The sequence below is a fragment of the Arachis duranensis genome, chromosome 9 (genome assembly GCF_000817695.3).
Source record: "Arachis duranensis cultivar V14167 chromosome 9, aradu.V14167.gnm2.J7QH, whole genome shotgun sequence".
Taxonomy (NCBI): Eukaryota; Viridiplantae; Streptophyta; class Magnoliopsida; order Fabales; family Fabaceae; genus Arachis; species Arachis duranensis.
In genome coordinates, this window is record NC_029780.3 from 97,391,145 (window position 1) to 97,400,560 (window position 9,416).

General features: G+C 37.6%; 1 non-coding gene across 1 annotated transcript; it reads left to right on the forward strand.

Moving 5' to 3' along the window:
* Positions 1 to 4,878: 4,878 nt before the first annotated feature.
* Positions 4,879 to 4,986, forward strand: LOC127742357 (small nucleolar RNA R71). Its single transcript, XR_008003546.1, has one exon. It is a non-coding gene; the product is annotated as a small nucleolar RNA R71 (small nucleolar RNA).
* Positions 4,987 to 9,416: the final 4,430 nt, after the last annotated feature.

Sequence of the window (9,416 nt, forward strand, 5' to 3'; positions counted from 1 at the left end):
TTGATTTAAGATAATGTATTTTGTTTAATATTCTATTTTGTACTTATGCATGTAACATTATGAAATTTAGCATAAAAACTAATGAAAACATCCCTAAAAGTAGCTATATCCTACTAAAAACTACCTAAAAATAATGCCAAAAAGCGTATAAATTATCCGCTCATCACAACACCAAACTTAAATTGTTGCTTGTCCCCAAGCAACTGAAAATCAAATAGGATAAAAAGAAGAGAATATACTATAAATTTCAAATATCAATGAATATTAGTTCTAATTAGATGAGCGAGACTTGTAGCTTTTTGCTTCTGAACAGTTTTGGCATCTCACTTTATCCTTTGAAATTTAGAATGATTGGTTTCTATAGGAACTCAGAGTTCAGATAGTGTTATTGATTCTCCTAGTTAAGTATGTTGATTCTTGAATATAGCTACTTTTATGAGTCTTGGCCGTGGCCCTAAGCACTTTGTTTTCCAATATTACCACTGGATACATAAATGCCATAGACACATGACTGGGTGAACCTTTTCAGATTGTGACTCAGCTTTGCTAAAGTCCCCAGTTAGAGGTGATGCTCAAAGCCTTGGATCCTTTTTACCCTTGCCTTTTGGTTTTAAGGGCTATTGGCTTTTTCTGCTTACTTTTTCTTTTTTTCTTTTTTATTTTTTTATTTTTTCGCCATAATTTTTTCTTCTTTTTTTTGCAAGCTTTGTTATACACTGCTTTTTCTTGATTCAAGAATCAATTTTATGATTTTTCAGATTATCAATAACATTTCTCTTGTTCATCATTCTTTTAAGAGCCAATAATTTTAACATTCATAAACAACAAGATAAAAAATATGCACTGTTCAAGCATTCATTCAGAAAATAAAAAGTATTGTCACCACATCAATATAATTAAACTAATTTCAAGGATAAATTCGAAACTCATGTACTTCTTGTTCTTTTATATTAAAGACATTTTTTATTTAAGAAAGGTGAATGATTCATGGAATTAATCATAGCCTTAAGACATAGTTACTAAATACTAATGATCATGTAGTAAAGACTCAAAACATAGGCAAACAGAGAGCATAAAAATTGAAAAACAGAGAAATAGGAACAAGGAAGTTAAGGAATGAGTCCACCTTAGTGATGGTGGCGTCTTCTTCTTGAAGGACCAATGATGTCCTTGAGCTCCTCTATGTCCCTTCCTTGCCTTTGTTGCTCCTCCCTCATAGCTCTTTGATCTTCTCTAATCTTATGGAGAATGATGGAGTGCTCTTGGTGCTCCACCCTTAATTGGTCCATGTTATAACTCAAGTCTTCTAGAGAAGTGTTGAGTTGTTCCCAATAGTTGTTTGGAGGAAAATGCATCCCTTGAGGCATCTCAGGGATTTCTTGATGGTGAGCTTCCTCATGCGTCTCTTGAGATCCATGAGTAGGCTCTTTTGTTTGCTCCATCCTCTTCTTAGTGATGGGCTTGTTCTCTTCAATGAGGATGTCTCCTTCTATGATAACTCCAGCTGAGTAGCATAGATGGCAAATGAGATGAGGAAAAGCTAGCCTTGCCAAGGTAGAGGGCTTTTCGGCTATTTTGTAGAATTCAAGATAGATGACTTCATGAACTTCTACTTCCTCTCCAATCATGAAGCTATGAATCATGATGGCCCGATCCACAGTAACTTCGAATCGGTTGCTAATGGGGATGATGGAGCGTTGGATGAACTCCAACTATCCTCTAGCCACAGGCTTTAACGTCCAGTCTTCTCAATTGAACCAGCTTGCCTTTAGAGTCTCTTTTACATTGGGCTCCGTCAGCACATATATCCATAAGGACTTGGTCCAACCTTTGATCAAAGTTGACCCTTCTAGTGTAGGGGCATGTATCTTCTTGCATCATAGGTAAGTTGAATGCCAACCTTACATTTTCCGGACTGAAATCTAAGTATTTCTCTCGAACCATTGTAAGATAATTCTTTGGATTCGGGTTCATACTTTGATCATGGTTCCCAGTGATCCATGCATTGGCATAGAACTCTTAAACCATTAAGATTCTGACTTATTGAATGGGTTTGTTCAGAACTTTCCAACCTCTTCTTTGGATCTCATGTCGGATCTCCGGATACTCATTTTTCTTGAGCATGAAAGGGACCTCAGGGATCACCTTCTTCTTGGCCACAACTTCATAAAAGTGGTCTTGATGGGCTTTTGAGATGAATCTCTCCATCTTCCATGACTCGGAGGTGGAAGCTTTTGTCTTCCCTTTTCTCTTTCTAGAGGTTTCTCCGGCCTTTGGTGCCATCAATGGTTATGGAAAAACAAAAAAGCTATGCTTTTACCACACCAAACTTAGAATGTTGCTCGCCCTCGAGCAAAGAAAAGAAAAGAATAGAAGAAGAAGAAGAAGAAGAAGAAGAAGAAGAAGAAGAAGAAGAAGAAGAAGAAGAAGAAGAAGAAGAAGAAGAAGAAGAAGAAGAAGAAGAAGAAGAAGAAGAAGAAGAAGAAGAAGAAGAAGAAGAAGAAGAAGAAGAAGAAGAAGAAGAAGAAGAAGAAGAAGAAGAAGAAGAAGAAGAAGAAGAAGAAGAAGAAGAAGAAGAAGAAGAAGAAGATATGGAAAAGAGAGATTGAGGTGATTGGTGAAGGGTGTTTGGGGAAGAGTGTGAAAGAAGAGAGAGGGTGAGTTGAGGTAGGTGGAGATCCTGTGGGGTCCACAAATCCTGAGGTGTCAAGAATTTCTTATCTCTACACCAATTAGGCATGTAAAACGCCCTCTGCATGCAATCCTGGCGTTTAATGCCAGATTGATGCTTGTTTCTAGCGTTAAACGCCAAGTTTGTGCTTGTTTCTGGCGTTAAATGCCAGCTTGATGCTTGTTTCTGGCGTTTAACGCCATCCTTCCTCAGGGTGCAATCCTGGCATTTAAACGCCAGACTGCTGCTTTTTTCTGGTGTTCAACGCCAGATTCCTGCTCTGTTCTGGCATTGAACGCCAGCCAGATGCTCCTTACTGGCGTTTAAACGCCAGTAAGCTCTTCCTCCAGGGTGTGCTGTTTTTGATTCTGTTTTTAATTTTAGTATTTGTTTTGTGACTCCACATGATCATGAACCTAATAAACATAAAAGAACAATAAAAATATAGATAAATAAAAATTGGGTTGCCTCCTAATAAGCGCTTCTTTAATGTCAATAGCTTGACAGTGAGCTCTCATGGAGCCTTACAGATGTTCAGAGCATGATGAGGGCCTCCCAACACCAAACTTAGAGTTTTAATGTGGGGGCTTCTCAACACCAAACTCTGGCCTCCCAACACCAAACTTAGAGTTTGATTGTGGGGGCTTTGTTTGACTCTGTATTGAGAGAAGCTTATCGTGCTTCCACTCCATGGTTGCAGAAGAAGATCCTTGAGCTTTAAACACAAGGTAGTCCCCTTTCAATTGAAGGACTAGCTCTCCTCTGTCAACATCAATCACAGCTCCTGCTGTGGCTAGGAAGGGTCTTCCAAGGATGATGCATTCATCATTCTCCTTCTTAGTGTCTAAGATTATGAAATCAGCAGGGATGTAAAGGCCTTTAACCTTCACTAACACATCCTCTACCAATCCATAAGTTTATCTTATTGACTTGTCTACCATCTCTAATGAGAAAGTGGCAGCTTGTACCTCAAAGATCCCCAGCTTCTCCATTACAGAGAGTGGCAAAAGATTGATACCTGACCCCAGGTCACACAAAGCCTTCTCAAAGGTTATGGTGCCTATGGTACAGGGTATTAAGAATTTACCAGGATCTTGTTTCTTTTGAGGTAAAGTTTGCTGAACCCATGTATCTAGTTCACTAATAAGCAAGGGAGGTGCATCCTCCCAAGTTTCATTACCAAACAACTTGGCATTCATCTTCATGATAGCTCCTAGATATTGAGTAACTTGCTCTCCAGTTACATCTTCATCCTCTTCAGAGGAAGAATAGTTTTCAGAGTTCATAAATGGCAGAAGGAGGTTTAATGGAATCTCTATGGTCTCTATATAAGCCTCAGATTCTTTTAGGTCCTCAATAAGGAACTCCTTCTTGTCTGAAAGACGTCCCATGAGGTCTTCTTCATTGGGATTCACATCCTCCCTTTCCTCTCCAGGTTTGGCCATTTTGATTATGTCAATGGCCTTGCACTCTCTTTTCGGATTCTCTTCAGTATTGCTAGGGAGAGTACTAGGAGGTGTTTCAGTGATTTTCTTACTCAGCTGGCCCACTTGTGCCTCTAAATTTTTGATGGAGAAATTTATTTCACTCATGAAATTTAAAGTGGCCTTAGACAGATCAGAGACTATATTTGCTAAGCTAGAAGAGCTTTGCTCAGAATTCTCTGTCTATTGCTAAGAAGATGATGGAAAGGGCTTACTATTGCTAAGTCTGTTTCTTCAACCATTATTAAAGCCTTGTTGGGGCTTTTGTTGATCCTTCCATGAGAAGTTTAGATGATTTCTCCATGAAGAATTGTAGGTGTTCCCATAGGGTTCACCCATGTAATTAACCTCTGCCATTGCAGGGTTCTCAGGATTATAAGTTTCTTCTTCAGAAGATGCCTCTCTAGTACTGTTGGATGCATTTTGCCATCCATTCAGACTTTGAGAGTTCATGTTGACTTGCTGAGTTAACATTTTGTTCTGAGCCAATATGGCATTCAGAGTATCAATTTCAAGAACTCCCTTCCTCTGAGACGTCCCATTACTCACATAATTCCTCTCAGAAGTGTACATGAATTGGTTATTTGCAACCATGTCAATGAGTTCTTGAGCTTCTGCAGGTGTTTTCTTTAGGTGAATGGATCCACCTGCAGAATGGTCCAGTGACATCTTAGAGAACTCAGATAGACCATAATAGAATATATCCAAAATGGTCCACTCTGAAAGCATGTCAGAAGGACACCTTTTGGTCATCTGCTTGTATCTTTCCCAAGCTTCATAAAGGGATTCACCATCTTTCTGTCTGAAGGTCTGAACGTCCACTCTAAGCTTACTCAGTTTTTGAGGAGGAAAGAACTTATCCAAGAAGGCCGTGACCAGCTTATCCCAAGAGTCCAGGCTATCCTTAGGTTGTGAGTCCAACCATGTTCTAGCTCTGTCTCTTACAGCAAAAGGGAAAAGCATGAGCCTATAGACTTCAGGATCTACTCCATTAGTCTTAACAGTCTCACAGATCTACAAGAACTCAGTCAAAAACTGGTAGGGATCTTCTGATGGAAGTCCATGAAACTTGCAGTTCTGTTGCATTAGAGCAACTAGTTGAGGTTTCAGCTCAAAATTGTTTGCTCCAATGGAAGGAATTTAGATGCTTCTTCCATCAAATTTGGAAGTAGGTGTAGTATAGTCACCAAGCATCCTCCTTGCATTATTATTTTTGGCTGCCATCTCCTCTTCCTTTTCAAAAATTTCTGTCAGGTTGTCTCTAGATTATTGTAATTTAGCTTCTCTTAGTTTCCTCTTCAGAGTCCTTTCAGGTTCAGGATCTGCTTTAACAAGAATATTCTTGTCCTTGCTCCTGCTCATATGAAAAAGAAGGGAACAAAAAATAATAATAGGGATCCTCTTTACCACAGTAGAGAGATTCCTTTATGTTAGTATAGGAAGAAGAATAGAGAAAGGAAGAGAAGAAAATTCGAACTCAGAGAGAGGAGAGGGTTCAAATTTTTAGATGAAGAGAAGTGTTAGTAAATGAATAAATAAATAGAAAAGAGTTGAGAGAGAGAGAATTTCGAACATAAATTTTGAAAAAGGGTTAGTGATTTTCGAAAATTAAGATAAGAACTAAAATTAAAATTAAAATTTGAAACAATTAGTTAATTAAAAGGATTTTGAAAAAGAGGAGGGAATTTTTGAAAATTAGAAAGAGAAAAGTAGTTAGGTGGTTTTGAAAAAAGATAAGAAACAAACAAAAAGTCAATTAGTTAGTTGAAAAAGATTTGAAAAATCAATTTTGAAAAGATAAGAAGTTAGAAAAGATTTTTGAAATCAATTTTGAAAAAGATATGATTTAAAAAAGATATTTTTAAAAAGATATGATTGAAAAAGATATTTTGGAAAAGATTTTATTTTTAAAATTAAAATTGATTACTTGACTAACAAGAAACTAAAAGATATGATTCTAGAATTTAAAGATTGAACATTTCTTAACAAGAAAGTAACAAACTTCAAATTTTTTAATCAATCACATTAATTGTTAGTAAAGTTTCAATTTTGAAATAAAGATAAGAAAAAAATTTTGAAAATAGATTTTAAAAAAATTTCGAAAATAATAAAAAAATGAAAAAGATTTGATTTTTGAAAAAGATTTTGAAAAGATAGGATTTTTACAATTGAAAATTTGACTTAACTTATAAGAAATAGCTAAGTTTTAAAATTTTTTGACTAAGTCAACTCAAATTTTCAAAAATTATGAGCAAAATAAGGAAAAGATATTTTTTTATTTTTAAATTTTTAATGAGGAGAGAGAAGAACACAAAAATGACTCAAAACATGAAAATGCAAGATCAAAACACATAATGCATGCAAGAACACTATGAATGTCAAGATGAATACCAAGAATACTTTGAAGATCAAGATGAACATCAAGACTTATTTTTGAAAAATTTTCAAGAAAGAAAAATATGCAAGAGACCAAACTTAGAAATTTTTCATATTTAGGCACTAAGAATTCAAAAATGCATATGAGAAACAACAAAAAACACAAAACAAGAAAATATCAAGATCAAACAAGAAGACTTACCAAGAACAACTTGAAGATCATGAAGAACACTATGCATGAAATTTTCGAAAAATACATGAATTTTTAAAACATGCAATTGACACCAAACTTAAAAATAGACACTAGAATCAAACAAGAAACACAAAATATTTTTGAATTTTATGATTCTATAAATTTTTTTTGTATTTTATTTTTTTTCGAAAATTATTTATTTTTGGAAAAACGAAAACAAAGAAAAAAAATTTTGAAGGATTTTTGAAAACTTTTTGAAAAGAAAATTACCTAATCTGAGCAACAAGATGAACCGTCAGTTGTCCAAACTCGAACAATCTCCAGCAACGGCGCCAAAAACTTGGTGCACGAAATTGTGATCATCAATAATGGTGCCAAAAAAACTTGGTAGCGCTCTCAAACGTGAATCACACTTTGTCACAACTTCGCACAACTAACCAGCAAGTGCACTGGGTCGTCCAAGTAATACCTTACGTGAGTAAGGGTCGATCCCACGGAGATTGTTGGTATGAAGCGAGCTATGGTCAACTTGTAAATCTCAGTTAGGCGGATAATAAATGATTATGGAGTTTTCGAAATTTAAGCTAAATAAAGCATAAAATAGATGAAGGGGATACTTATGTAGATCTTTGGTGGAAACTTCAAATAAGTGTATGGAGATCGTTTGTCCCTTCTGAATCTCTGTTTTCCTACTGTCTTCCTTCAATCATTCTCACTCCTTTCTATGGCAACCTGTATGTATGGCATCACCATTGTCAATGGCTACTTCCCATCCTCTCAGTGAAAATGGTCCAAATGCTTGTTAGAGCACGGCTAATCATCTGTCGGTTCTCGATCATGTCGGAATAGAATCCATTGATTCTTTTGCGTCTGTCACTACGCCCAATAATCGCAAGTTTGAAGCTCGTCACATTCATTCAATCCCTGAATCCTACTCGGAATACCACAAACAAGGTTTAGACTTTCCAGATTCTCAAGAATGGCCGCCAATAATTCTAGCTTATACCACGAAGACTCTGATCTCACAGAATGGAAGGCTCGGTTGTCAGGCGAGGGCAACCATGAGTCGTGCATCAAGAATCCAAGAGATACACACTTTAGCTCTCGCTTGTAGAACGGAGGTAGTTGTCAGGTATGCGTTCATAAGGATGGATGATGATGAGTGTCACGGATCATCACATCCATCAGGTTGAAGTACGAATGATATCTTAGAATAAGAATAAGCTTGAATTGAATAAAAGGCAGTAGTAATTGCATTAAAACTCGAGGTACAGCAGAGCTCCACATCCTTAATTTATGGTGTGTAGAAACTCTACCATTGAAAATACATAAGTGATAGTGGTTCAGGCATGGCCAAATGGCCAGCCCCCAAAACGTGATCAAAGATGTAAAATCCCAGATGTCTAATATAATAGTAAAGAGTTCTATTTATACTAAACTAGCTACTAGGGTTACAGAGATAAGTAATTGATGTAGAAATCTACTTCCGGAGCCCACTTGGTGTGTGCTTAGGCTGAGCTTGAGATTTACACATGCAGAGGCTTCTCTTGTAGTTAAACGCCAAGTTGTAACGTGTTTTTGGAGTTTAACTCTGGTTTGTGATGTGTTTCTGGCGTTTTGCTCCAGAATGTAGCATGGAACTGGCGTTGAACGCCAGTTTGCATCGTCTAAACTCGAATAAAGTATGGACCATTATATATTTCTGGAAAGCCCTGGATGTCTACTTTACATAGCCGTTGAGAGCGCACTATTTGGTGTTATGTAGCTCCATAAAATCTATTTCGAGTGCAGGGAGGTCAGAATCCAACAGCATCAGTAGTCCTTTTTTAGCCTGAATCAGATTTTTGCTCAGGTCCCTCAATTTCAGCCGGAAAATTCCTGAAATCACAGAAAAACACACAAACTCATAGTAAAGTCCATAAATGTGAATTTAGCATAAAAACTGTTCATACCCTGGGTCAAGCTGTCCAACCCGGGATGTTTAGCAACAAGCTGACCGACCTCTTCAGGTCAGACTATCCGACCTCTTCTCAAAGAGCTCGGCCAAATATCCGACCTCTTCTCAAAGAGGTCGGCCAAATGCCCGACCTCTTCTCAAAGAGCTCGGCCAAATATCCGACCTCTTCTCAAAGAGGTCGGCCAAATGCCCGACCTCTTCTCAAAGAGCTCGGCCAAATCGCCAAAACAAGCCCAAAACGAAGGAACACAGCCCAATCTAAAGGCAGCCAAAGCCCAGAAAGATAAAGGCGGTTCCCTTGAAGATAAGATGACCTCACTTAGAGATAAGATAAAGATAAAGATAAGATAACTAACTTATCTTATCCACAGGAGGCCACATCTCACCATTATAAATACACTGGAGCACCCAGGTATAACTCATACTCTGATTCTACTCAATACCTGCTTAATACCCTTGCTAACTTAAGCATCGGGCGCGGACGCCACCCCCAAAAAGCACACCCCAAAACGGGGGAGATAAGTAACCTGCAAACACAGAAATCATGGAAGCACTACAAGCTCAACAAAACCGCCTCCAATAACACGAAAAAGAAGACGAGCATCAACGGGAAGCCAAGAAAGGACCTCCGAAGGGAAACTAGGCGACGCCGATAGTTAAAAGATAAGCTCTTAAAACTCGAAGCTGATCTCAAAACCGAGACGGCTCGATCCAGTCACGAAGATAGCCCCCACA